Below are 10,858 nucleotides of genomic sequence, written 5' to 3'. Positions count from 1 at the left end.
GTCACATTACGTCGCTCCTTCAATCAGGGCTGGGAATTAGCACCAGTCATATAATAAGTACCGATGCTTTTTGAATTGCCACATATATTATCTATACCGGATTAAGTTGTCATTACTATCGCCTATGAATGCCATGACCAATTTGCTTGAGGTATTGATATTTTAATAAGTACCGATGTTTTTGAATTGCCACAAACATTACCTATTCCGGATAAGTTGTCATTACTATCAGCTATGAATGCCATGACCCATTTGCTTGAGGTATTGATACTTTTGTAAGTACCGATGCTTTTGAATTGCCACAAACATTACCTTTTCCGAATTAAGTTGACGTTAATATCAGCTATGAATGCCATGACCCATTTGCTTGAGGTATTCATAGTTTAATGTTTGCGGACGTTAACATTATGCTTCATGTATCTTCACCCTGCTTGTGTTGGAATAGAATAGTCCGGCTGTGTCCCACTGCATGTTGTCGTGACCGACGACAAATGTAGGACCCCCGGCAGAGTCAGGGTTTTGTATTCTGTTTGTTCTGCTAAGGGAACATCAGAAAGGCTATTATTGATCTGCTACCCCATCGCAATACCTATATCTCTTCTATTGTCAATTATAAACTGTTTTCCTTTTTTTGCTGGTGTGACCCCAGGCACCCGTCTTCATATGTCATATGTCCTTAGCTATTGCAAGTACGATAAACCCCATACAAACAAACGAGTTATCTGTATCTCTTGTCTCAGAGAGTGGGTGCACAAGTGTACTAGCATCATTATGTTTATTTCCGAATTCTTTGTATTATCGCCTTTTAAAAATTTCGTATTAATTTCAATAACTACTAATATATCTTATTATGTGGTGTTATTACTCTAACACGCTGTAAGCATCCACATACGGTGCTAAGTGTAGGCAGAAAGTAAGATATATTTTCTTTTTTTTCTTTTGTATTACTGTTGTTTTGATGATAAACCCTGTACAACAAACCCGTCACAATATCAATAGTACTTTAAATGACGTCCTAAAATAACATGGCTTGACGATTGTTATTCTGTCAATGTTGTCAATTGTTACAAACAGATGGTCACGTATCTTCACCAATTTTATGTTATCACTTGTATAACCTGTTGTGTTTTGTCACTTTTTCTACTTTTAAATGTAGTTGCATTAAATTTGATAATAGAAATAATATAAACAAAAGAAAAAATCCATTTGAAGTCAAGAACGCCAAATTAAAAAGTCTTTTTTATTCTAAAAAGTTTGAATGTAAATATGTTTTTTTATGTGTATTGTTTTAAATGCAAGCTAGTTCTTTTTAATTCAAATTTTAAATTTTAGATTCAAACGATATATATTAGTCATCCCTGAGGGAACCCCAGCGGGGACTATTAATTTCGGTTTCAGTCCCAGATTTTGACCTCTGTTGCCGACCACTGAAACGGGCTTACGTATGTTTGCTTCTCTTGCTAATTACAAGCTCTTAGATAACTCAAATATTGATTTCAAACTGAAGATGTTCCAAATATGAACAAGACAGCTATGAGGTTCCCGAGGGGGAAGACTGTTTTATTACATATTGCTATGGATTGATTTAGATATTTTATGTCTGACCAACGACTTTTCTTTTAAACCAATAGAAATGGTGTAATAAGTTATTCAGGTAGAACAGCTCAATAACATCTCTTTTTCTTTATCATTTCACGCCAAGGCTCGCGCTTGTGATCGCCACTGGCTCCAATGGCAAAACTCTAAACCATGATTGGCGATTTTAAACTACTCTTGGCGAAAATGTCGATGAGGGCTTTTATTCAAGTAACTGCCGACAATAGATTTTGTTTAGCGATAACTGTTTCTAGAACAATTGTTACAGGTAAATTAAGCCCCACGACATCTCTGTGTACTACGGCTGAATGCATTTTCGATGAATGGCAAGGTCAGGTATTTGAACTCTTTTGTGTTTTGACAAAATGGTCATTTGTCAACACAACGACTCCGTCTGATATCAAAATCGCCAATTATCAAATTATGGCTACATTGTCTAGTTCCGATGGTGCTCTGTGGAGAACAATTTGGTAAGTTAGGGTCGGAAAAAGGGTTGTTTTAATTGGATTAGAGTAGATAAATCTCGAGAAGTAATGCGAGACAATAACGAGACACGGGTGAGGTGAGTTTTTACATTATATGCAGCTGAGACATTTTTAACGACTTTCTTTTGTAGTTTTCAGGGCACTTAAAATGGCATACACAATTTGAATTGCGTCAATCTTGCACTCTGATCGAGACGACAATTTGACGAAAATGATGTGTCACCGATTATATTTATTCCTGTATGTGAATTTATTGACCTTTTTACCAACGACTGTTTTTTACTGAGAATTATCAACTGATAAAATAGAGATTAATAACCACAAATACAATACCATTACAAACTAGTGATAGGGATCGGAAATTCCTATATTATCAGCCTTTAGTTTTGTTGAAAATAATTTGCTTCAAAATGCATTTGCAGTTCCCCTATATCATTGTTTTTTCATTTTGACATATGAAATATATCATCCTGGCATATAGGCCTGTTTGATTGTGGGAGGCCTTGAAATAGGGATGCAGAAGGCCAAGGAATGTCACAGAAAAAAGGCTTTGGGTTCAGTCCCCTGGCCGAGACATACCAGAGTCTGTAAAAAGGGTAGTTTCTACTCGTGCTTAACGCTAAGCAATTTAGGAGTGAGACGACTGTTTCACCCGTTGTCAGTATAATGTGACCGGGTGGGGTGTCCTGCTGGGTGTCTTCGGCAATATCTTTCAGCGAGGTATCAGTATAAAGTCGGCATCAGTTTTGCGCTATCACAAGGAGACGAACATATTGCAGCCTCCAAAACACACACATACACTACACGTATAAATCTTGCAGACTGGGGAGGCCGTCCTTAAATGATCATAGCTGTTGAAAGAACGTTAAACAATACTAAACCAAACCAAACTACTGAAAATATTCATACAGGAGATGGCATGACTTTCATGTCATTTTGACATTCTAGTTTAATTTCATGTTTTGTAATTTCAAATATGCACCGAAATTGTTTCAACGGTTTACTTACTGCGTGAAATTTGCGATATGAGTAAGAAAAATTCAAACATGTATAACGTTATATAATGCTATGAACCGAAAAATATGTATATGTACATCTTACAGTAAGCCGAAACATATGTGGCGCTCACTTGATGAAATTGATAATTTAATTTGATTTAAGGGATAGACAGAACTTGATCGGATTACAACATGCTTTTATAGGAATGTTTTTATTTTTTCCTTAGATTAACATACCTTACATGTCTCTCGTGCATATGTTTGTGATTTGTGTTGTACTTATAATAAAGAAAGTAACTGATGGAGTTTCCCTCGGTTGGATGGAAAGCTTACATGATAACTTAATGTGGTTAAATTATAATTGCTTGTACATTTTCTGGTTGATTTGATAAAATGTTGAGTAGAAATAACAACAAGATTTCTTTTAAAATGATGGCGTTTTAAAGAACTGCATTCGAGACGTAGTCTAGTATGATATATTTGATATTGTCCTTCTTTCACTTAAATTTTTCCATCCGGTTTCTATTAACAACTTATTAAGGTTTGTTAGTTTTGTAGCACCAGACTATTCTCGGTGCCTCCTGCTTAATTTTCTCAAGCTTATTTACATATCCAACAGTTAGATTGTCCCAGACGACGTAAGCATATTCCAAAATAGGTATTATAATAGTGATATAATATTTGTAAACTTTTTTAATCAAGGGTAAAACATATTTTCCGTAAAAGGTTTAGTTAATTCGTCACCTTGTTCATAATGTCACCAACATGCAAAGACCAACTACAGTCTTCAAACAGTAAAACACCTAAATGTTTGTGGCAATTCACATTTTCTTTTTATGACATAATTCATATATAGGAAATGATGATTGGGAGAGACTCATTTCCTTGATATAATAATACTCTACGTTTGTGGATTGAAATCCATTACCCAAAGTTTACCCCAAATATTGATTTTTTTTAAGAGTCATTATTTAGTTGTTCAGATGCTAAAAAGGACGTATCATCTCGGTCCAATGCCTTGCTTATATCACAAAACACAACTCTTACTTCTTTTCCCGAGTCAATGGCCCTTTCCAAATCATTTGTAATAGCCAATAATCGATTTATTGTGGAATCACCAGGGCGAAATCCAGAGTGGCATTTTGTAACTAAATTATACTCATGTACAAAATTCTTTTTGTCCTTTTTATGTACAGGAAAAAACGTTAGCTATTTTCCGAAAGTCTGGACATATGCCAGTTTATTAGATAAGTTGAAAAGGGTGCAAAAAGTCAAAGCTAATTTGTGTGCGCCCTCTTTTAATAGGCGTGAATTCATCTGGTCTACTGGACCAGTAGCTTTCAAGGTATCGAGAGATAATAAAGCATCGCAAACATCCTCAACTGTTATAATGATATTGTCTAATTTATGAAATGGATTTTGGTTAGCTGGGAGATGAGAGTGGGTGTCGTCAACAGTAGACTGGAAAGAAAAATAATCATTGAACAGTTTGGCTTTTTCACCCGTTGTTTTGAATTGGGAGCCAGCATGTACTAGAGTTGGAATTGAGTTTTGATTTATCAGAGTTGCCGATAAATGATTTTATAGTATTCCAACAAGATTTGTTGTTGGGCTATTCGTGTCACGTAAGCTAGAGGTAATTTGTTTTCTTTTTAACAATTCTACAAGCATTAGCACATCTGTTGGGTAACCGTCTGAAATTAAGCCAGTCAAAAGGGGTATTTGAAGATGGAGCAATTTTATGTGTTCTTTTTCGTTTAGGAATCAGTCTACGAGTTTTATTACACAGCCATGACGGATCACAGGGTCTAATTATTGCATACTTGATAGGTATACATTCTTTAGCAACAGTCATATATTTTTAGTAAATTTTACTAAGATTCCTCAGGGTCTTCCGATATAAAAATATCGTTCCAATGAACCTTTGTACGTTTTATGCGGTACGAATCATAGTCACCATTTTTGAACAACCAGGTGTTTCTTTTGTTTCAATTAGCACGATGGTTTGTTGTTCAATAAGTAGGCTTTAAACTTGAGGTTTTTGAAGTAAAACCAATTTTCATGATGTAATACTTACCATAACTTTAGTATGCATATACAATACCTACACCCATCGTTGTAGCCCAAAAACAAAAGATTCAAATATCCCTACCTCCCTACCGTGACGTAACCTCTATCTCGATGACAGAGCCACGGAGTGATCTCCCTTCCTCAAACCCCCTTTTATGGAGCCTAAAGGCAGCCAGGATGAGGAGGCAAGGGGAGGAATACAGGGTGGGACTCCATAAAGTTATGGTAAGTATTACATCATGAAAATTGGTTTTACTTCAAAAACCTCAATTTCATTTCAGTAATAATTACCATAACTTTAGTATGCGAATTCGTCTTACCGTAGTGGAGGCTTCGAATCCAGGCAGACCAGGCTGACGGAACAAACTCGAGACATGCTCAAGGTAGGGAAAAGGTTCAAGGAACCCCCCTAATAAAGCCCCGAAAGTAATTAAAAAATGGAAAACCTCCCCGTGAAACGAGCAGGTGTACCACCGTGGTGCCTGATAGCATACTATTTAAAATCACTGAATTACTGTGGAGGAACAGCCACAGACTGTGCAACCACCACCGGTCCAAGGGAATACAATCCATCAGAATGAGAGGCCAAGGACCGGAGATAAAAATCCGTGAAGGTAGTCTGTCCGCGCCAGAAAGCTGCGGACATGACCTCCTGAAAGGGGGACCCATTGAGGAGGGCCCATGACGCAGCAAGGGCCCTGATCTCATGAGCTCTCACCTTATACAACGCCCGAACCTGATCATCCGAGTGGTCGTAACCGTATAGTGGTTCTTGACAGATCCATCTAGACACTGACTGAGAAGAGATATCCTGTTGACCCTGCTTAATGGGCAAAAACAGACGAGATCGACCTGAGGCCAGGGCAATAAGGAATACCACCTTGTAGGTAACAAACTTCAAGGAGTCAGACGCTAAAGGCTCATAAGGTGCCCGCATCAGCGATTCGAGCACCAGTGGCAAATTCCACTGCGGAGCCAACTGCCGAACCCCCTAATCAAGGCTGAAAAAGAGGAGGACGAGCCTACCTCCGACCTACCATGAACAGAGAGAACACTAGCAATGGCCGTGCGATAACCAGCGATAGTGCCAGGGGCAAGATTGCGGTCCCTAAACAGCCAAAGAAGGAAGTCCGCAATCACCTGGACAGTAGCCTTGATCGGATCAACCTTCCTGCCGACACACCAATCACAGTAAATCTTCCATCGTGACTGGTAGACGGCAGATGAGGAAGCCCTAATTGATCGAGCGATGCGATCTGACACGTCCCTAGAAAAGCCCGCCTGAGCGAGGCCTCCTGAGATAGCTTCCACGCGTGAAGGTGGAGGATCTCCGGACGAGAGTGCATCGTCCTGGAACGAGGCTGGCGAAGGAGGTTCGCTCTGAGAGGAAGAGCCAGGGGCTCTTCCACCAGAAGCGACAAAAGCTCCGGAAACCAAGGCTGCCTCGGCCACAGGGGCGCTATCAGGAGGAGGGAACACTGATGCTCCCGAAACTTCTGCAGCACCCTGCCCACCATGTTGAAGGGTGGGAATGCATATGCATGCATTCCCTCCCAATCCAGAGACAGAGCGTCCACGGCCCAAGCCCTTGGATCTGGTACCGGAGAGACAAACGTTGGCAACTGATTGTTCAGTGAAGTGGCGAACAGGTCTATGTGAGGCCTGTCCCACACCTGACAAATTCCCACGAAAATCGAGGGATTCAGTTGCCACTCTGTCAAAACCGGCTGGCGGCGCCTGGAAAGAGTATCCGCCAGAACATTCAACCTGCCTGGCAGATGCTTGACACAAATTGTCAACTGCATTTCCTGACATAGAAGCAGAATGCGGATAGCGAGGGCACACAGGGTGTGAGACCTGGTTCCCCCCTGTCTCTCCAGATACGCGACAACCGTAGTGTTGTCCGTAGCCACACAAACCACCTTGGAATGCAGGATCTCCCGAAAAGACTGCAGAGCCAACAGAACAGCCCTCATCTCGAGCACATTGCTGTGCTCCGAGAGCTGTTCCCCAGACCACTCCCCCGACTGGCAACGCCCGTCGAGATAAGCTCCCCACCCTGTCATGGATGCATCCGTGTACAGGGTCATAGTGGGAACTGGCTTGGACAAAGGAACCCCTCGGAGAACATTGTCCTGATGAGTCCACCAGCGTGCGTACTCCTTGACCGACTGGTTCAGAGGAAGCAAGGCTTCCCAATCCCTTGAAGAAGGGACCCAGTTGGCAAGGAGAAACATCTGGAGAGGCCTGATGTGAAGTCTCCCTAAGGGGACCACATCGGCCAGGGCGTTGAGATATCCCAGAAAACTGAGAAACCAACGTACCTGGACTTGAGACCGGCCGATAAAGGTCAGAGCAAAAGCCCTGGCCTTCTCGAACTTCTCCATCGGTGGAAGGGCGATGCCCTGAACCGTATTGAAACGGTTCCCCAGAAAAACAAAATCCTGAGATGGGGAAACCTCCGACTTTTCTCTGGAAGGAATGAAGCCGACCTTGAGTAAGAGTTTCAGAACCAACCGGGTGACCTGTACCAGAGACTCTCTCACTAGGTGGAGCATGAGGGAGTCGTCGAAATAGATGTGAACATCTATTCCTCGAGAGTGCAGGAATCCCACGACCACCTGCAGCAGCTTGGTGAAAACCAAAGGTGCAGTCGTGAGCCCGAACGGCATGGCCCGGAACTGGAAGACCTTTCCGTTGCAAGTAAAACGGAGGTACTTCCGTGCCGACTTCTTGATGGGGATGTGGAAGTAGGCGTCCTTTAGATCTACTGAAGTCGCCCACATTCCCTCTCTCACGGAGGCGATAATACCCCGAGGAGTCTCCATCTTGAAGTGAGGAGAATCTACGTGCTTGTTGAAGGCACTTAGATCTATGATGGGACGCCACGCCCCGGACTTCTTCCGAACCAGAAACATTCTGGAGTAGAACCCGGGAGTGCATCCCGACATAGGAACCTCCTCGACCGCGCCCTTGGAAAGCATGGTCCTTACTTCCTCCTGGAGCGCCAGAGCCTTTTCCGGATCCCCCGGTGGAGGAAAAAAGATTGGCTCTGACGCTAAGGGCGGATCCCGCACTAGCGGAATGCCTAACCCCTCCTTGATCACAGACAAGGTCCATGCGTCTTCCGTAATTTCCTTCCACTCTGGAAGGAAAGCAGAAAGACGACCCCCCACAGGAAGATCTGGTCGAGGCAGATCGAGACCTTGCCAGGCAAGAGAATCGTCTGCTGACCCGAAGCCTAATCCTGCGGGAGAAGGACCTAAGCTTGAGCCGAGAGGACTGCATTCCTCCCGGCCAAACTCGTCGTCTGACACGACCAAGGAGGGAAGAAAAGAGTCAGGAACCCTTCTTCTTACCCCCAGGAGGGTTCTTACCCTTCTTACCCTTCCATTTGTTGCCCTTGAAGGGAGGCTTATACTTGGGCTGCGCAGAGGACTGCGAAGCCGAAGGTTTAGCCTTCTTCTTAGGAGGCGCTGACCCCTGCGAGGTACTGGCCTTCTCAGCCTGAATCCTCTTCACCAGAAGTGCAGAGGCGACCGAGTCCTCCTTCAAATCCTTCTGAACAGAAGGAAGGGCCCCTCCAAAAAGAGTGGACCCTGAGAAGGGGGCAGTCAACAGTCTGGAACGGTAAGGCTCATCGACCGGGCGATTTTTCAAAACTGAAAACCGCCTAGCCAACAAGACATTGACGAGGGATGACACCTGTAAAGCTGCCAGCGCTCTCAATGCCCCGTTCAGGGCAGAGGTCACTCTGTCCTGGATGTCGGCCTGCTCTGTCTCGGTAATCCGACCCTCAGGCAAGTCGGATACCCTATATAGACAAACCGTCAAGTAGTCTATATACGACAGAATCTGGATGGAGAGACGCAGCAGTCTCTCCATCTTGTGGTGTTCTTTGGGACCGAACACCACCTGGTCCACCGATTTACCGGGCCAAGCTGCAAGTTCCCTCGATTCCAGCTTAGCTGGTTGAGGGGCAAGCAGACCATCATGTGTGGCATAGTCAGTGGCGTGCACCTCTGACAAATCGCCAACACTGAGCTGCAACCCAGCATACCCAGGACTACGGGTTGAAGAAGAATTCTTCCCTAAAACCCGAGACTGGGCGGTGGCCAGAGCTGAAGACACAATGGTGCCTTCTGGCAGAGAGCGGTCCGACCGAGCGGACACCCGAGGAGCCACCAAAGAACCCAAAAGGGTGGTGGACTCGGGGACAGATGATGCCGAAGGTGGTGGGCAAACCTCCTCCCCAAGAATCCGGGAAACGTCAGCCCTAAGGCCCCGCATACCGGATAACACATGCTGGGCCTCAACCTCAGCAGCCTCAGGGTCTCCCTCATCCTGGAAGTCCTCCTCTGAGGGCAAGCCCTCCTGAGGACTGTCGTCAGACGACTCGGAAAGACCAGCGTCTATATCCGAACAACCAGGTGAAAGATGAACAACATCATTGTCCTCTGCCATACCCGCGCCCTCAACGTCCATAGCCTCCACACCATCCAGACCAGAAGCCTGGGGCGGAGGAAATGGGCCAGCCAGAGGGGCCAACCCGAGAGAAGGCTCCCCGTACCGGCGTTTAGGTGCAGTGCGCCTAACGGCCGTGGCTGTAGGTTTAGGCTTAGTAGCCAAAACCCTACCCTTGGACCCAGAGACCAACGAGCCTGCCCGAGAGGCAGAAGTCCTAAAGGTCCGACACACCTTCTTAGGACCGGCCGATAAGGCCCCATATCCTGGAGGATAGGGAAAAGGTCCCGCGGGCTGGGAGTGCGGGCCAGGTTCCCAGAAGAATGAAACTCGGGACCAGACCTAATAGGACCGGGTCCGGGTAACTGACCGGGAGTGTATGCCTGACCAGCATTGATGCCGGGATTAGTGAGCTGCGCGTCACTAATCCCGGTAGACACCGACAATCCCGAAAGAACAGGCCCGGCACCAAGACTGTCCCCAACGACAGCACCACCTGTAATGCCGGGATCACTGAAAGAGTCAGTGACCGGCGGCCGGTAGTCCCTACCCGAAGGCAAGCGCGAAAGCTTACGGGCGTTCCCGGCCAATTCGACCCTTGGCTGTGCCAAGCCAGGGTCAGGCTGCCCCTCCCCTACTCCAGGGAGTTCCTGGACAGGAAGGGCCACCCCCTGCTCACGAGAGGGACTTGCCGAAGCAAGACCCCCCGAGACAGGAACAGAGACAGTACCACCAGACCCCAGAGAGCTGGTGGCACGACCCCTACCTCTCTGCTTCCCTCGCTTACCGGAAGAAACAGACGAATCTGTCTTACGGTAAGTTGAGGGTAGCTTTGGAACAATGAAGTCCTTGCCCTGAGATTTTGACTGTGAACAAAGTTCACAAGGCGAAACCTCACTGCAAGGACGACACCTGGGACAGGCATCATGAGGNCCTGCTGGTTGGATATTTAGGTGGCAGAAGTTTCAAAAAATGTATGTGTGGGTTGAGCAATATATATAGATGTAATATGCATAAAAAATTAACAAATTTCAAGTCTGCTTTTGTCTGGATGAGTTTATTATGTGTGTAATTTGCTGACAATTTTGGTCGATTTTTAGGTCACCTGAGCTTTAGCTCAAGTGACCTATTGCTATCCGTTTTCGTCCGTCGTCCGTCGTCCGTTAACATTTTACATTTCAAACTTTAAGTCAAGTTCTGCTGGGCCGATTGAACTGAAAGTTGGTAGGAATGATCGCCTCATGG

Source organism: Mizuhopecten yessoensis, unplaced genomic scaffold (genome assembly GCF_002113885.1).
Source record: "Mizuhopecten yessoensis strain PY_sf001 unplaced genomic scaffold, ASM211388v2 scaffold9023, whole genome shotgun sequence".
NCBI classification, from domain to species: Eukaryota; Metazoa; Mollusca; class Bivalvia; order Pectinida; family Pectinidae; genus Mizuhopecten; species Mizuhopecten yessoensis.
Note: the sequence above shows the minus strand (reverse complement) of the source record.